The sequence below is a fragment of the Hyaena hyaena genome, unplaced genomic scaffold, assembly GCF_003009895.1.
Source record: "Hyaena hyaena isolate Hyena2069 unplaced genomic scaffold, ASM300989v1 scaffold_730, whole genome shotgun sequence".
Taxonomy (NCBI): domain Eukaryota; kingdom Metazoa; phylum Chordata; class Mammalia; order Carnivora; family Hyaenidae; genus Hyaena; species Hyaena hyaena.
Window position 1 is genome coordinate 871,703 of NW_024081363.1, and position 15,908 is coordinate 887,610.

The 15,908-nt window shown below is 41.3% G+C and overlaps 1 long non-coding RNA gene across 1 annotated transcript in view; it reads left to right on the plus strand.

Annotated features, from left to right (window-relative positions):
* The first annotated feature begins 200 nt into the window (after positions 1-200).
* The window catches only part of LOC120220851, a 31,017-nt gene continuing 15,309 nt past the window's right edge, over positions 201-15,908 (plus strand). The window contains exon 1 of the long non-coding RNA XR_005525675.1: positions 201-298. This is a non-coding gene — a long non-coding RNA (uncharacterized LOC120220851). The remainder of the gene's footprint in view (positions 299-15,908) is intronic.

Genomic DNA, 15,908 nt, shown 5'->3' on the forward strand with positions numbered 1-15,908 from the left:
TCACATGGGTCATTGCTGCTTCTGCCCCTTCATGGCGGGCCATGGAGGTCACAATCCTCACTGAATATCCATTTGCACTTTGGTGAGTGAGAGACTGACAAGCATTCTTGCAGATGCAAAGCGACGTCCTCTTCATGTCACAGAGGGTATTTTCTGGGTGCCAGGCAGCAGGGAGGCCCCGGGATGGGGACCGTCATCTTGGTGCCAGGAGTACTGAGCAGGAGGACCACAGGGGTTGATTCCTCGGTGCCACGGACATGGGACAGTCATGTGTCCAGACAGCTGTTTCCTTTACCAGGTTAGAGAAGGGACTTCATTTCTCTTTCAAAATACCTGGAACATATCAAAAACTGAAACTAGTCTAGAAACATTTGAAGTTAACTTGAAGTTAACTGCAGTATCTGCTTTAATCTATGTTTGTTAAGGACTATTTTCCACCAGGTGATCCTTGCTGTCTGCTGATTAGCATTAGGGGCAGCTTGTGGTTGTTGTGGACAAAACTGAACGGCTAGAATGCAGCCATTCCAAGAAGTCACCAAATGGGACCCCTCTGTTGCTGCATTAATTTTACTTTTCCTAAATCGAGGGACCTGCATTTGGTGGACCATAATCTGCAGGAACTATATCCCTCTTCCTAGGAACACACAAGTACTAGGATCTAATCTTTTCTCTCAGATGGCTTAGAAGGTCTTAAATCTTCTTCGTAGGTCACACGTGATTTGATATGTCACATTGCACCTCTGTTCCCCTTAACTAAGATCTAGTTTCTTTGAGGTTGGTGCAGTGTTGGAGGCTGGAATTAATAAGTAACCCCACTGTCTAGCCAGGCTTCCCGAGAGGCTTAATGGAACAACTTAGTTCCAAGGAGCAAGAGGGAGGGCTGGGGGAACCGAGGCTGGAAGAGGAGGGATATGGGTGGTGGGGTGAAGATGGACTATGGAGCTCGCCTTCTCTGAGATGGGTTGCTCCATCTCGTGACACCATTTTCCAAGAAGCTGTATAAACTGGGTCTTTTGCCAGGACAGTCAAACCTGAGGCAAGAGAGGAGGAAGAATTTGTCCACTGGCTCTTGTGTTCCCACCGTCCCCTGAAAGGGTTATCCACAGGTTTGTAGTTCCCCTGTGCTCCCTGGTTGCATGTGTAGGCCCTGAGTGGAATCCTGAGAAGCCCCAGGGCTCAGTCATAGATGGGGTCATTTTGGTCTCCGGCATTCATCAGCACCCCCTATTTTGAAGCTCTCTGCTTGAGTCTCTCTCTGGTTGCAGAAGCACGTCTGGCCCACATACCAGGGAGTTAACTTTCCTGGGAACTAAGAGTTGGTGCTAAGTACTCTGGTGTCTTCGTCCCTTAGGCAAGTCAACTATAAGGCATGTGCTGTGCATTCTTCCAGAGGCTTCCAGTGGCCTGGAGGCCCAGGTACCGCAGCAACACCTCCCAATAGTCCTGGCTTTCTTCCCATCCCTCATCAGTGTTCCTAGCAACCACTCTAAATTCTCTCCGGATCCGCTTTTAGGAGAACTTAACCCAAGCCCGTAGAGAGGTGCCCGAGGCGGTAAGAGTTGCACGACGTGGGAGTGCGGTGAGTCCTGCCGCCAGACACCTGTGCATCGCGCCAGGCACACTGACAGCAAGTCAGGAGAGGTTGAGGGGATCTGAGGTGACACATACAGGTGGCTGATGGTGTCTGCTGCACCTGGCAAGAAGGGTTACAGTTCATTGATTTTAAACTGCCACCAAGTAAGTATTTCCTCTGTGCAGAGGCTGTGCTGAGCACTACGTGTGAATCAATGCATTTAAGCCTCAGCGTTATGACCCAGGCACTATTACCCCTGCCCATAGTTCACCAATGAAGAAACAGAAGCACATAAGGATGAAGTAACCTGCCTAACATACTATAATAAGGGGAGGGAGGACTTGAACCCACGGCAATCTGCATCCAGATTCTGTGCCTGTAAGTAAGTGGTGAAGGAGGATGCATCTTAGTCGTTGCTATTTGCAGCTTTACCGTGACCTGGTTTAATTAGGGGACAGCGCCTTGAGGCCTCCAGTTCCAAACACCTTCTACCAGGCCTGTTGCCTTAGCTGAGTGTGTGTATGTGTGAGCACTGGGTGTTGGGAGCATGGGAACTCGGAGTTAAAACATGATGACCCCCTTCCCTGCAGTGTTGTTACCCAAAGAAGTAACCTCCCAACTTTGTAATCAAAGCAGATGCTCAATCTGAGTCTCTCATCTGGGTTTGGGTTTTTTTTTTTCCCAGGACCAGAGGCCGTTTCTAAATTAGACTCTAACTTACTGGCCATCAAATAGCACAAAGCAAACAACTTTTTGATGAGTTAAGTGTAAATGAGTCAGAGGCAGAGAGATTAAATTTTCCCTCAAATACACATGGGTTAAAAAAATTACAGTCTCTGGAGAGCCTGGCTCCTCGAGGACTGAGTATTTGCCAAGTCAGCACATTGGAGAAAGAGTCTGTGACTTTCTGCCAAACCCCAAGCGCCACTGGCTTTCTTGCCTTAGCTTCTTGCTGAACCCGGGAGGAATCTGTCTTCCTAAATCCTCACTGTCTGTCAGAACTGAGAGCCCATTTCTGTGCAAATGATTCATTGTTATAATTTGTGCCACCTCCTCACAGACTCAGGGACTTTTCAGTTTTTTACATCAATTCCTATGTAGTATTTCAACAAGTCTTTTTTCCCCTCCCCTGTCTCCCTCCTGCCCTTCCATCGTCTCTGCCAACAGATTCCAAACGGGAGTCCTCGACAGGGCTTTCTTTGTCTAGCCCCGAATCTCCCTCTGCCTCTGGCAGTATTTTTCTGACCGGTGCAGAATAGGCAAGGGGAATGAGAGCATCATGGAAAATGCAAGCAGATGTAGTAGCGTGCATCACTGTTTCTCTTGCTAGTGTTCCTTTGGGCTACAGCGAAGTCACCTTTGGGGACCACTTTTGTTCCTTTACTTAAACAAAGAAGTTGCGGCAGATATCAGTAACTCTCCAATTCTGCTTTGAAGAGCACAACAATGAGAAAGGGATTAGAATGATTTTGAGTATCTTGGATACTTCCTATTCCAGGATTTGGAGTCAAAATGTGTCCCCCACTGAGGGTAGCTATAAAAATGAGAGTGCAGGAAGACCACCAAGGGGTCCCTGCATATTAGTGGCAGAGGGCCAATTTGCTCAAGTGCAGGCAATTCTGCTTCTGAGGTGGATGAAATAAACAACCCCAAGCCAGGAAAAGAAACCTCTTCTCTTTGCATTTTAATCCCAATAAATACGGTTTCCAAAATTGAGCCACTGGCACTGGCCAGTACTTCTGCATTTGGAGTGGAATTTAACGAGCACCCAGAGTGATGTTGTGTCCCCCGAGCTTTTTGCAGAGTGTCCAGATGACGCCTCGGGAGAACGCTGATTGTACAACTTGTGGCATCCGCACCTGCAACACTCCAGAGGGCTGGTCCACTCACGCGCTTCTCACTCCATGTCTCCCCGATGCTGGTTGGATCTGAGTGGAGAACAAATTCCAGGCACCATGCGCGTCAACTTGTCAAATGTCCTGCTGGGTTGGTGGCATATGTTGGCGTAGGATCGTGCCCATTTAACAGCCTGCATTCAGCTCATGAAAGGACTGTAAAGCGCAGCCCGCCCTGACACTGAGCCGTACACGTGGAAGCCATGGGTAAAGTTGAACAGCAGATGGAAAACTCCACCAAACCTTTTATTGGCCATATGTCACTTTTGAGTGTTGGCCAACAAACTAAGATTTCAGCTAATATATAATGATTTAAACAGCAAAAAGAGCAGCTGCACTTTGATTTTTGATGCCTTTCCTCCCAGCTTTCCTGGCGCACTGGAGTTTCCTGAGCTGATTTCTTTAACCCTACACTCACTCTGAATTTTCACCAGGTGGCACCATCTTCAGAATTACGTCACTGGTTGCATCCCGCTCCATCTGACAATCTCTCAGTTCTTTCTTCCTTCAGGGCTAAGCTTTGTAACTTCTTTGTGGTTACACTCATTTTTTTAATATGATAAGAAAATGCTACAAAGCACAGCACTTGAATACTTCTATGCTTTTGCCTAGCTTAGCTGTTCCTCTTCTGTTTTACAGAGCTCTCTTGAGTAAGGGCCCCTTGCATGCTTTTTGGGGCGTCTGGGTTGGCCTTCTGCTTAGCCTGCAGAGCTAGTCCTTGGAGTGAAACTGTGGGAGGGGAGCTCGTTCTGATTTATGAGGACATGACCGGGGATGGAGCTTCTCTGGAAAAATTCAGCTCTTTTACTGTCAGAATCATCTAGAAGGAAATGATTGATGTCAGGAATAAGTAAAGCAGGCCACCCCTTGGCTCTTGAGTCCCTTTTGGCTCTTCAATCCCACACACTGAAAGTGCCAAGTCTCCACTCCCGGCAGCCGTGGACGTGATAGCTGGCTTAGTCCTCGAAGCCTCATGGAAGAACGGGCTTCTTGTTATAAATGGAGGGTTATACAGTTGTTTCTGGGGTCAGTGTGCTGGAAACCACCAGGAAAGGAGTGGGAGAACAATATGAATTTGAACTTGCATGCCTGCCAACCACTAACCTGATAACTCAATTTAGGGATACATGGTTGCTGAAGCTATGCCATCGTAAAAGGGCTCTATAGTTGTCACTCTAACAAACTCCAGCTCAGGTTTCTCTATATTATTTCCTGCAAAGCTCAGCCACCCTCCCTAATGTTATTCAAGAGATTTTGAACAGCATTGTGAATAAAAATTATAGCGGAGTGCATCAAACCCAATGATTTCTATAACATCTGGAGCAAAGCACATTAAATGGGGAGTAAAAAACACATTCATCACGGGTGTTTGGGTTTGTTTTCTGTTTTGGCAAAGAGAGGAAGTAAGACATATTTTTCCTTTAGGGATTTTTAGTTATCTGCTCCTGTGCTAAACTGGACACCCCACAGAAGAATTATGGTTTCTGTATGTATTCGTCGATTCTCTTTGTAAGTCTGATGAAGAAATTGTCCTGTAGCAACTTTACTTTGGGGAGTTTATCCAGAGATAGAACTGCTGTGTGAAGCAACATGTACACACAGTTAACCATTTCAGCATTATTTATGAAAGCAGGAGATTGGAAACAACCCAAATGTTTATCAATGGAGAACAGACGAAATCATAATATATCCACCCACTGGGATGTAACTGTATAAAATAAGGAAGATGCTCTCTATATACAGAGATGGAAGAAGCTCCAGGAAATTTGTTAGTAAAAGTTAGGTATAGAACACAGTGTGCAGGGTACTACACTTGAATCCGTGTCACCTGCGTATACACATAAGGAAGGGTACATGAGAAAGTAGGCTGATGGGAGAGCAGGAACAGAGACCACAGGAGGGAATCAGCCACTCACTTCTTTTTTTTTTAATTGCATATATTTGACATATAACACTGCATAGATTTAAGGTGTGCCATGTGTTACTTTGGTACAGTTTTATATTGTAATATGATTGCCATTGTATTGATATATAGCACATTACATAATTATAGCACAATATTATCTGTATTCATTTTATAGGCATTATATCATTATGGCTTATTTACTATTATTTGCAAGTTTGTAACCTCAAATAACATCAATTTATCCTCCCACCCATGATCCCCTGGTAACTACCATTTTACTCTGTATTTATTTACGAGTTTGACTTTTCATATTCCACATAAATATGATATCATGGTATTTGTCTTTCTTTGTCTGACATACCTCATTTAGCATAATGTACTCAAGGTCCATCCATGTTGTTGCAAATGGCAGAATATCCTCCTTTCTTGTGGTTGAATAATATTCCATTATATATGTGTATATATATATATACATATCATATTTTTAAAATACATTCATCCACTGATTGGCATTTGGGTTGTTCCCGTATCTTGGTTATTGTGAATAAGGCTTCAGGAAACATGGGAGTGCACATATCTGTTTGAAATAGTTTTCATTTCCTCTAGCTACGTACCCAGTTGCCATTCGTTTTTTAATCTCTTGGAATCTGGCTTTTGTACCAACTGTTGTGGAGGAATTTTTCCATACTGGCTCACCTGTGATGTCCTAATTACTTGCTAAACTCTCAACCTCCTTGATGTCATTGCTTATTGCTGATCATACACTCCTCCAGAATGAAGTATCTCTAGTGTCATACAATCACAAATTCTGCTGCTCACTAGCTGTGCATGCTTGGGAATTCTGTAGACCTTTATGAACTCCAGCAGATAGAGAGAGGGAGAAAGGAGGGAGCTAGTATTTCTGAGTGCCCGCAATCTTTGCAGAAGTATCTCTTTTATTTTCTTTTATTTTTTAATGTGTATTTATTTATTTTGAGAGAGAGACAGAGACAGAGACAGAGAGTGAGTGGGGGAAGGGCAGAGAGAGAAAGGCAGATAGAGAATCCCAAGCAGGCTCCACAGTTGTCAGTGCAGAGTCTGACTCAGGGCTGCAACTCACTAACCAGGAGATCATGACCTGAGGCGAAGCCAAGAATTGGTTACTTAACTGACTGAGCCACCCAGGTGCCCCAGAAGTATCTTTTTTTAATCATTACAGTGGCCCAGTGAAACAGGTACTATTATTATCTCCATTTTACAGAAGAGGAAATTGAGGCTCGGAAAACTTATTAAGTTGCCTCAAGCCATATAACTGATAGGTAACAGAGTCAAGAGTTAAACCTCGGATGACCAGTCTCTAAAATAGGTTGAGAATGCTTGGTGTAGGACAAATACAGTAGCGTTTTCATTCACCTTTGTTTCTTCTCTTCTCCTTGATTCTTCACTGGACTATTTCTTCCCCTACTCTGGCTGCTCATTTCCTGACTCTTCTGTTGGCTCTTCTTCCTTCTCTTCACACAAGATCATCTCCAAGGTCGTGCCCTTGTCCTCCTGCTTCTAGCTAACTCTCTCCCCCAGAAGAGAGTTGATCTTCACCCTATGGGTTTACTTTCCAAGCCTGTGTCTGTATCTTCAGACATTTGTTCCCACTTGCTTGATGGACATTTCCACCCAGGCCATCTTGCTGGAACCTGAGTGCCAGCATTTCCTGGGCCAAATATATCATCTTTTTGCTTACACTCTCGTTCTTCCCCTTGTTTTCTTTTTCTGATAACACTACCTCCCGAACTCCTCGTTCCTTAAGCTCAAAACCTTAGGGAAGACTTTGATTCCTTTTTTTCTCCCTTGCTTCTAGCTTCCAATAAGTAAAAAAAAAAATTGCTGTTTTGACTTTGACTGACTTCTTAGAGCTCTGTTTTGCATTACCTCTTGCCTGGGGAGTTCTCTCTTCACTGACCACCTCACCTCCAGCTTCAGCCCTCTCCTGTCAGTCCTCTCCTAACTGTTGACAAATAATCTTCATAGAGAGGAGCACTCCTAAGATCTATGTGAGGAAATCTTTCAAATGCTAATGAGGGAGACACACAGAAAAAGTTTTCATAAATGGAAAGGCCAAGAGCACAAATTATTACAAAACTGCCAATTCTCCCCAAATTAATTTATAAATTTAATGAGGCCTCAATAAAATTACCCACAGGGCTTTTAAAAAATTTTTCTGGAACCAAATTAGCTGATCTGAGAGTTTTTATGGAAAAATAAGTATGATAAAATATTGCAGGAAAGTTATGAAAAGAGGAAATCAATCGGGGAATAAACTCTAACAGATATAAAAATTATTAAAAAGTGACCATAATTAATATAGCTGAATGGTACATAATAAATGAGAACAAAGGTAGAATAGAATCAGAAGTTGATCCCAATACTTTTATGAACACTTAGTGTTTGATAAAGGCAGCATATCTAAATTAGTGGGGGAAAATTTACAATTCAGTAAATGGTGTTGAGACAATTGGGTAGCCATCTGGAAATTAATAAAGTTGTATTCTCCTAACTCCTTTAACCAAAAATAAGTGCCAGATGGACTATCAACATGAAAATTAAACTATCAAAGTTCTAGGAAAAAATGGAAAACATTTTTCTAATGATCTGGGAGTGGAAAAGAACTTTCGAAGCTTGATAAAATTCACGGGACATAAAAAAAAAGACTGATAAATTTGTCTCTAAGAATCAAAGATTTCTGTGTGGTAGGAAAGACAAAAAATAAAGTCAAAAGGCCAATCAAAATCAGGGGGAAATATTTATAACAACCATGTCAGACAAAAGGCTAAATTTGTTAAAATATAAAGGACTTCTACAAATCAATAAGAAAAAGACCAACACTCCACTAGAGAAATTGGTAAAGGTCATGAACAGATGACTCACAAAAAGACATATAAATGGTACTAAGACACTTGAAGAGATGCCTAGGTTCTTACACAATAAGCAAATGTATACTAAAGCTGAAATTTTCACCTAATATCCAAAGTTTCTTAAAATGCATTTTTGACAACTTGTTTTTGACAAGAGTATAGAAAGACAGACATTTGCACATTTTTTAAGGATGTAAATTCATACAACCTCTAAAGAGAGCAATTTCAGAGTATTTATCAACATTTAAAATGTTCATACCCTTCCATACATCAATTCCATGTTTAAAAATGTCTCCTACAATTATATTTAAGCTTGCGCCTGAAAGATGTCTAAGGATATTCACTGCAGCACTAGGAGCAATAGCATATTTTACTATCTCAAAACTAAGAAATGAAATAATAGTAGAGTATGGGACCTGCCATGTTTACTCTCTACTCAACTCCCCCCCACCATGGTTTCCCATTGAGTATTGAAGGTTTTGTGATCTGCCCCAGCCTGCCTTTTCTGTCTTGCACTTTGCCTCTCTCTATGCTTCTTATACTCAACCAAATGGCCACATTGCTGCCCTGCATGCTCCTATCTCCATACCTCTCTTGGTGCTGATGCTTTTGCTAACACGCACTCTTCCCCACCACTCCCCTCTTCATCTAGGTGAGTCCTAACTCTCCTTTATAACCTGACTTGCACGCTACCTTTTCTGATGACATCCTTGAGTCCTTGAAAATCCCCTATCCTTACTTGAAATTCTCTACCTGCTATGACTTTTGCCACAGCATTCTGAGGTTGTCTCTGGAATGACAGTGATGTTTTGATGTCCTCTTTTTTGATGCAACTGTTTTCACCTGGGGACACTTTGATACAACTTAGAGAAGACACTATTAACTCACATTTTCTCCAAGAATAAAAACATCTTGTTTGTTTTTGATTATGTAAGTAATAGGCACATACTTTAAAAAGTGGAAAATCTCAGGACTTACTCCCTGGTGTGTGTGTGTATGTGTGTGTGTGTGTGTGTGTGTGTGTGAGAGAGAGAGAGAGAGAGAGAGAGAGAGAGAGAGAGAGAGAGTAAAGGAAAGATAAATTTCCTGAAGCAGATTTCTGGGTCAAAGATATACATATTTAAAATTTTGACATATGTTGCCAAATTGGTCTTCAGAAAAATTGATAGTTCATTCAACAATAGTTATTGAGATCCGAGTGTGTGCCAAGTACCACGTGCTAGGTATTTAGGAAACAATAGTGATAACAACAGATGTGATCCCTGCCCAGACTTGTGGAGTTTGGAGTAAGTGTTACTAAGGAAAGACATACAGTCTTGTTAGAGAGGACGATAGAGAAGATTTGGCAGAGGTGGGGAGTTCAAGGATGGCTTTCTGGAGGAAGAGACATTTCAGATAAGGCCTAAAGCTTGAGTGGTGGTTAAAGAGGCTAGTGGGGCCATAAGAGCTCTTCAACCACAGCCTGGGCAAATGTAGCTGCAGGGGATTTGCAGAACGTTTGCGCGACTGGTGTGAAAGTGAAGGGGAGCCCAGTGTGAGGTGAGGTTGGGGATAAAGGTAGGGAGCATGCCACAGATGCATTTGTACATTTTACCAAGGATCTTATTATTCCAATGGCAAAAGGAGATATAGACAGGGTTTAGGGATCATATTTGTATTTTAAAAAGATAACTTTGGTTGAGGTGAGAACTGATCAATAGGCAAGAATAAATACGGTTGACAAGTTAGGAAGTTATTGTAGTCATCCAAGTGACAGATGACCCTAGCTTAAACTTGTGTGAGTTATAGACAATAATAAGGTTATCAAAGCAGAAAAGTGGATGATTTTATAATTTGATCAATTAATATCAGAGTCACAGTGGAGGTCACCTGTCTCTCTTTGCCAATCCATGCATGTGTAATATATATTACATGTAATATGGATGGTATGTATAACTTAAATAATTTTCCTTTGGTGATTAGTGAGATTGAACATTTTTTTGTATTTCATTTGTTATATTCACTTTTATTTATTTCTTCTTTTGAATTATCTGTACCTATGCTTTGTTCATTTTCTTATTGGGGTACATACGCTTCTTCTGTTCCAGGATCCAGTCCAGGATTCCACATTGTATTGAGTTTTCATTTACCTAGTATCTTCTCTGGTCAGTGAAAGTTTCTCAGGTGCATATATTTTTATTAATGATTTGAAGAAACCATTGTTATATTGACGTAGGGCAGAGCTTGGTAAGAATCCAAGTGTAAAATCAAGGTAAATGTAAACCAATTTTAAAAAATGACAATGTGTGATACATGTCGCAAATATTTATTCAGGTTTATTTAAAACTAGATTTAAGTTTGTGTGTGTGTGTGTGTGTGTGTGTGCGTGTGTGTGCACTTTGTGCGATATCATTGTCATATCACCGTCTTTTCCTTTATTATTTATGACTTTGGCATATTGCTTAGAAGGTCCTCCATCTCGATGGATAGAATTATTTATGTGAGTTGTCTCATATTACTTTTACAACTACACATTTTCAGGTTATATCAAGTGAGATGAAAAACAGACATCTTCACCCTTCCTTATTCTCTTCACCCTTGACTTCACCAGATGGGACAATAAAAATCAGTACTGAGGTGATGTTTATGATATAAGCAATGTCAAAATAACAGAATGCTCTGCTCTGAACTGCTTTGACTTTGCACCTAACTTGGGTGCTGACCAAAGTCTCCCCATATCCATGGTATTCTTTAATTGTTTTATCAGTCCCACCGGATCATGGATTCTTCAAGGGCAAGAATCACATTCATCTCCTTTTGCATAATACCGTGTAGCTGTGTCCTCCTTAGAAGTCTCTGCCAACATAGCATTTCAGTGCATCTATTCCCATGGAAAAAACTCAAACTCTAAACATTGACAAAAATGTAGATTTTCTCAAAAGTTTTGTGAGGTATTTATTGGAAGTGAGAATCCATCATAAGTCACACAACATTGCAATCAAATGTCTATATCAGGCAGCACTTTTGTCCACTTTCTTTCCTCCCCCCCTTCTACAACCACTCTCTAGTCAGAGTAAAAATGTCTAGTCAGCAAAATAAAACCTGCCATGTTAGCATAATGAGGGTCATATGTTGGTTTCTCCCCCCCAAACTTACTTGAGGGTTTCAGTTCATCTGATCAAGGCTGTCTCCCTTCGTGTGTTTATCAGAAACCTTTGTGCATGATAGTCAATACGTGCTTGCGGAGATCAATAAACTGGGCAACAATGTTCTTCTGATGCTGGACTTAAGAATGACTCAGTTGGTATCGAGGAGGGAAAAAAGACCTCCTTTTTGTAATGTCTTCTTGTCTCCATTTCATGGAGAGAATTAGGACTTTATTGGAAACTCACCATAGTTTTATGGGCTATCAGATCAAGGTAATTATAATAAGGATCCATCTTAAATTCTCACCAAAGGGCTCAGTTACTAAAGCAGCATTTTCTTAAATGGTCCCTTAGCACAGACTAGAGGACAACGTTATTACAAAGTGAGCAGATGGTCTGGGTGAACTGAAAATATGGATATCACCTGTCCATCCTGAGTGGTTAGCCAGATGCAAATCCATCTGGGATAAAGGCTTCAGGCTAAGCCAATGGCCCCCAAATGGGAAGTTTTATGTCTTCCCTGAGGAGTCTGAAGAAAGGAGTTGAGACAACGTGCACCATTGGACAAAGTAGATGTAAACGTTCTTGGTTCTAAAGAGCAAGCCATGGACGTGCAAGTGAGCAAACCAGATTATAGGGGCTTCACCCAGGCCTACGTTAAGAGCAGGGCCATGGGATGTTTGAACATCACCTGAGCACCAGGTCACAAGATGGGTTCAGGTTCAAGTTACCAGAAGACAGGTGCCCTGGTACCTGAATTCTGGCCTAATGGTGAGTATAGTCATTTTTCTTCTTTTCCTCCTTTCTTTCATTTTCTTTCTTTCTTTTAAAAAATGTATTTATTTATTTTGAGACAGACAGAGACAGCACATGCAGGGGAGGGGCAGAGAGAGGGAGAGAGAATCCTAAGCACACTCAGTGCTGATGTGGGACTCGAACTCACAAACCACGAGATTATGACCTAAGCCAAAACCAAGAGTCGGACACTTAACCGACTGCACCACCCAGGTGCCTCCCCTCTTTTATTTTCTCATCACCCCATCTTGCTTCTTGGGCCCTTTTCAGTCTTAATTTATCTGTAACAATTTTACCTTATGTGAATTTATCTCTTGATGATGTGGCATCACTTTCTTTTAGCTTGAGTATCCTCATCTGAAAATAATAGAAGGAAATGAAAGAATATAGAAAGAGAGACTGGCACAGGACTAGCACCTGGTAGGTGCTCCTGTGGCCTACCTCCTGTGGCCAGATCCTGTGGCTGATTTCAGCTGTCAAGACTGAGGTTTCCTCATTCTCTTGGGCCACTGGTGAGACTGTGCCTCGAACAGAGTAGCAGAGATGGCAGAAGCCTCATTCTTTCCTGATTCCTTGCCATGTCAAAGCTCTCAGCAGCGAGATCTCTTTCCCATTGTGAAAGCCTGGAGGATGGCTCCCTGGTATCTCTTCATATGGCACAGCCCATGAGCTGCAGTCTCTGCCAGACTCTCTACAGAATAAGACAATGGGCTGGCAACAGCTGGAGGAACCATGGGGAAGAGCCAGTAGAATCTAAGCTGTAACTGAGTTAATGACACCATGGCATTGGGGTGGCTATCTTGAGGACTATCAAAAAGAAAAAAAGAAGGAAAAATAAGAAAAAAAAAAAAAACCAACCCAGGCCTCAAAACAAAGACAGATGTTTTGACTTAGGACAAAAGAATAAAGAGCAGTTTAGAGATTTGTTTTCCTAACAGCAAATAGATACTTAATTGGTTTAAAATAAATCAAAAGACATTTTATATGTATATCAAAATTAATCCAGAAAGGAAGATCAATGAAAATCAATCCTCTACTGTCTTTTCCCTCTTTCTTTTTTTTCTTTTTCTTTCTCTTCCTCCAATATAATAAACCTCCTTTTTTTTTTTAGTTTCTTTTAAAAAATATAATTTATTGTCAAATTGGTTACCATACAACACCGAGTGCCCATCCCAACAAGAGCCCTCCTCCATGCCCACCACCCAATTTCCCCTCTCCCCTACCTCCCATCAACTCTCAGTTTGTTCTCAATCTTTAAGAGTCTCTTGTGATTTGTCTCCCTCACTCTCTGTAACGTTTACCCCCTTCCCTTCCCTCATGGTTTTCTGTTAAGTTCTCAAGATCCACATATGAGTGAAAACATATGGTATCTGTCTTTCTCTGCCTAACTTATTTCACTTAGTATAATACCCTCCATTTCCATCCACGTTGCTACATATGGCCAAGCTTCATTCTTTCTCATTGCAAAGTAGTATTCCATTGTATATAGAAATCACATCTTCTTTATACATTCATCAGTTGATGGATATTTAGGCTCTTTCCATAATTTGGCTATTGTTGAAAGTGCTGCTATAAACATTGGGGTACATGTGTCCCTATGCGTCAGCACTCCTGCATCCCTTGGGTACATTCCTAGTAGTGCTATTGCTGGGTCACAGGGTAGTTCTATTTTTAATTTTTTGAGGAACCTCCACACTGTTTTCCAGAGTGGCTGTACCAGTTTGCATTCCCACCAATAGTGCAAGAGGGTTCTCATTTCTCCACATCCTCGCCAGCATCTTTAGTCTCCTGATTTGTTCATTTTAGCCACTCTGACCGGTATGAGGTGGTATCTCAGTGTCGTTTTGATTTGTATTTCCCTGATGATGAATGATGTTGAGCATCTTTTCATATGTCTGTTGACCAGCTGGATGTCTTCTTTGGAGAAATGTCTGTTCATATCTTCTGCCCATTTCTTCACTGGATCATTTGTTTTTCTTTTTTATTTATTTAAAAAAAATTTATGTTTTATTTATTTTTGAGAGAGAGAGAGACAGCGTGAGCAGGAGAGGGACAGAAAGAGAGGAAGACACAGAATCCGAAGACAGGCTCCAGGTTCTGAGCTAGCTATCAGCACAGAGACTAATGCGGGGCTCGAACCCACAAACCGTGAGATCATGACCTGAGCTGAAGCCGGATGCTTAACAGACCGAGCCACCCAGGCCCCGCGGATCATTTGTTTTTCAATAACAAATAATGTATGTAGAGTTTGTTGAGTTCCTTATAGATTTTGGGTACTAGCCCTTTATCCGATATGTCATTGCAACTATCTTTTCCCATTCAATCAGTTGCCTATTAGTTTTGTTGATTTCCTTTGCAGTGTAGAAGCTTTTTATCTTGATGAGGTCCCAATAGATTATTTTTGCTTTTGATTCCCTTGACTTTGGAGAATGCGTTGAGTAAGAAATTGCTGTGGCTGAGGTCAAAGAGGTTGTTTCCTGCTTTCTACTCCAGCGTTTTGATGGTTTCCTGTCCCACACTCAAGTCCTTCCTCCCTTTTCAGTCTATTTTTGTGTATGGTGTAAGAAAGTGGTCTAGTTTCATTCTTCTGCATGTTGCTTTCCAGTTCTCCCAGCACCATCCGTTAAAGAAGCTGTCTTTTTTCCATTGGATACTCTTTCCCGCTTTGTCAAAGATTAGTTGGCCATACATTTGTGGGTCCAATTCTGGGTTCTCTATTCTATTGCATTGGTCTATGTGTCTGTTTTTGTGCCAATACCACACTGTCTTGATGATGACAGCTTTGTAGTAGAGGCTAAAGTCTGGGATTGGGATGCCTCCTGTTTTGGTTCTCTCTTCAATATTACTTTGGCTATTCAAGGTCTATTGTGGTTCCATACAAATTTTAGGATTGTTTGTTCTAGCTTTGAGAAGAATGCTGGTGCAATTTTGTTTGGGATTGCACTGAATGTGTAGATTGCTTTGGGTAGTATTGACATTTTAACAATATTATTCTTCCGAGCCATGAGCATGGGATATGTTTCCATTTATTTGTGTCTTCTTCAATTTCTTTCATAAGTTTTCTATAGTTTTCAGCATACTGATCTTTTACATCTTTGGTTAGATTTATTCCTAGGTATTTTATAATTTTTGGTGCAATTGTGAATGGGATCAGTTTCTGTATTTTTCTTTCTGTTGCTTCATTATTGGTATATAAAAGTGCAACCGAGTTCTGTATGTTAATTTTGTACCCTGTGACTTTGCTGAATTCGTGGATCAGTTCTAGTAGACTTTTGGTGGAGTCTGTCAGGTTTTCCATGTAGAATATCATGTCGTTTGTGAAAAGTGAAAGTTTGACTTCATCTTTGCCAATTCTGTGCTTTTTATTTCCTTTTGTTGTCTGATTGCTGATGTTAGGACTTCCAACACTATGTTAAACAACAGTGGTGAAAGTGGGCATCTCTGTCTTGTTCCTGATCTCAGGGGGAAAGCTCTCAGTTTTCCCCCATTGAGAATAATATTAGCTGTGGACTTTTTATAAATGGCTTTTATGGTGTTTAAGTATGTTCCTTCTATCCTGACTTTCTTGAGGGTCTTTATTAGGAAAAGATGTTGTATTTTTTCAAATGCTTTTTCTGCATCTGTTGACAGGATCATATGGTTCTTATATTTTCTTTTGTTAATGTGATGTATCACATTGATTGATTTGTGAATATTGAACCAGCCCTGCAACCCAGGAATGAATCC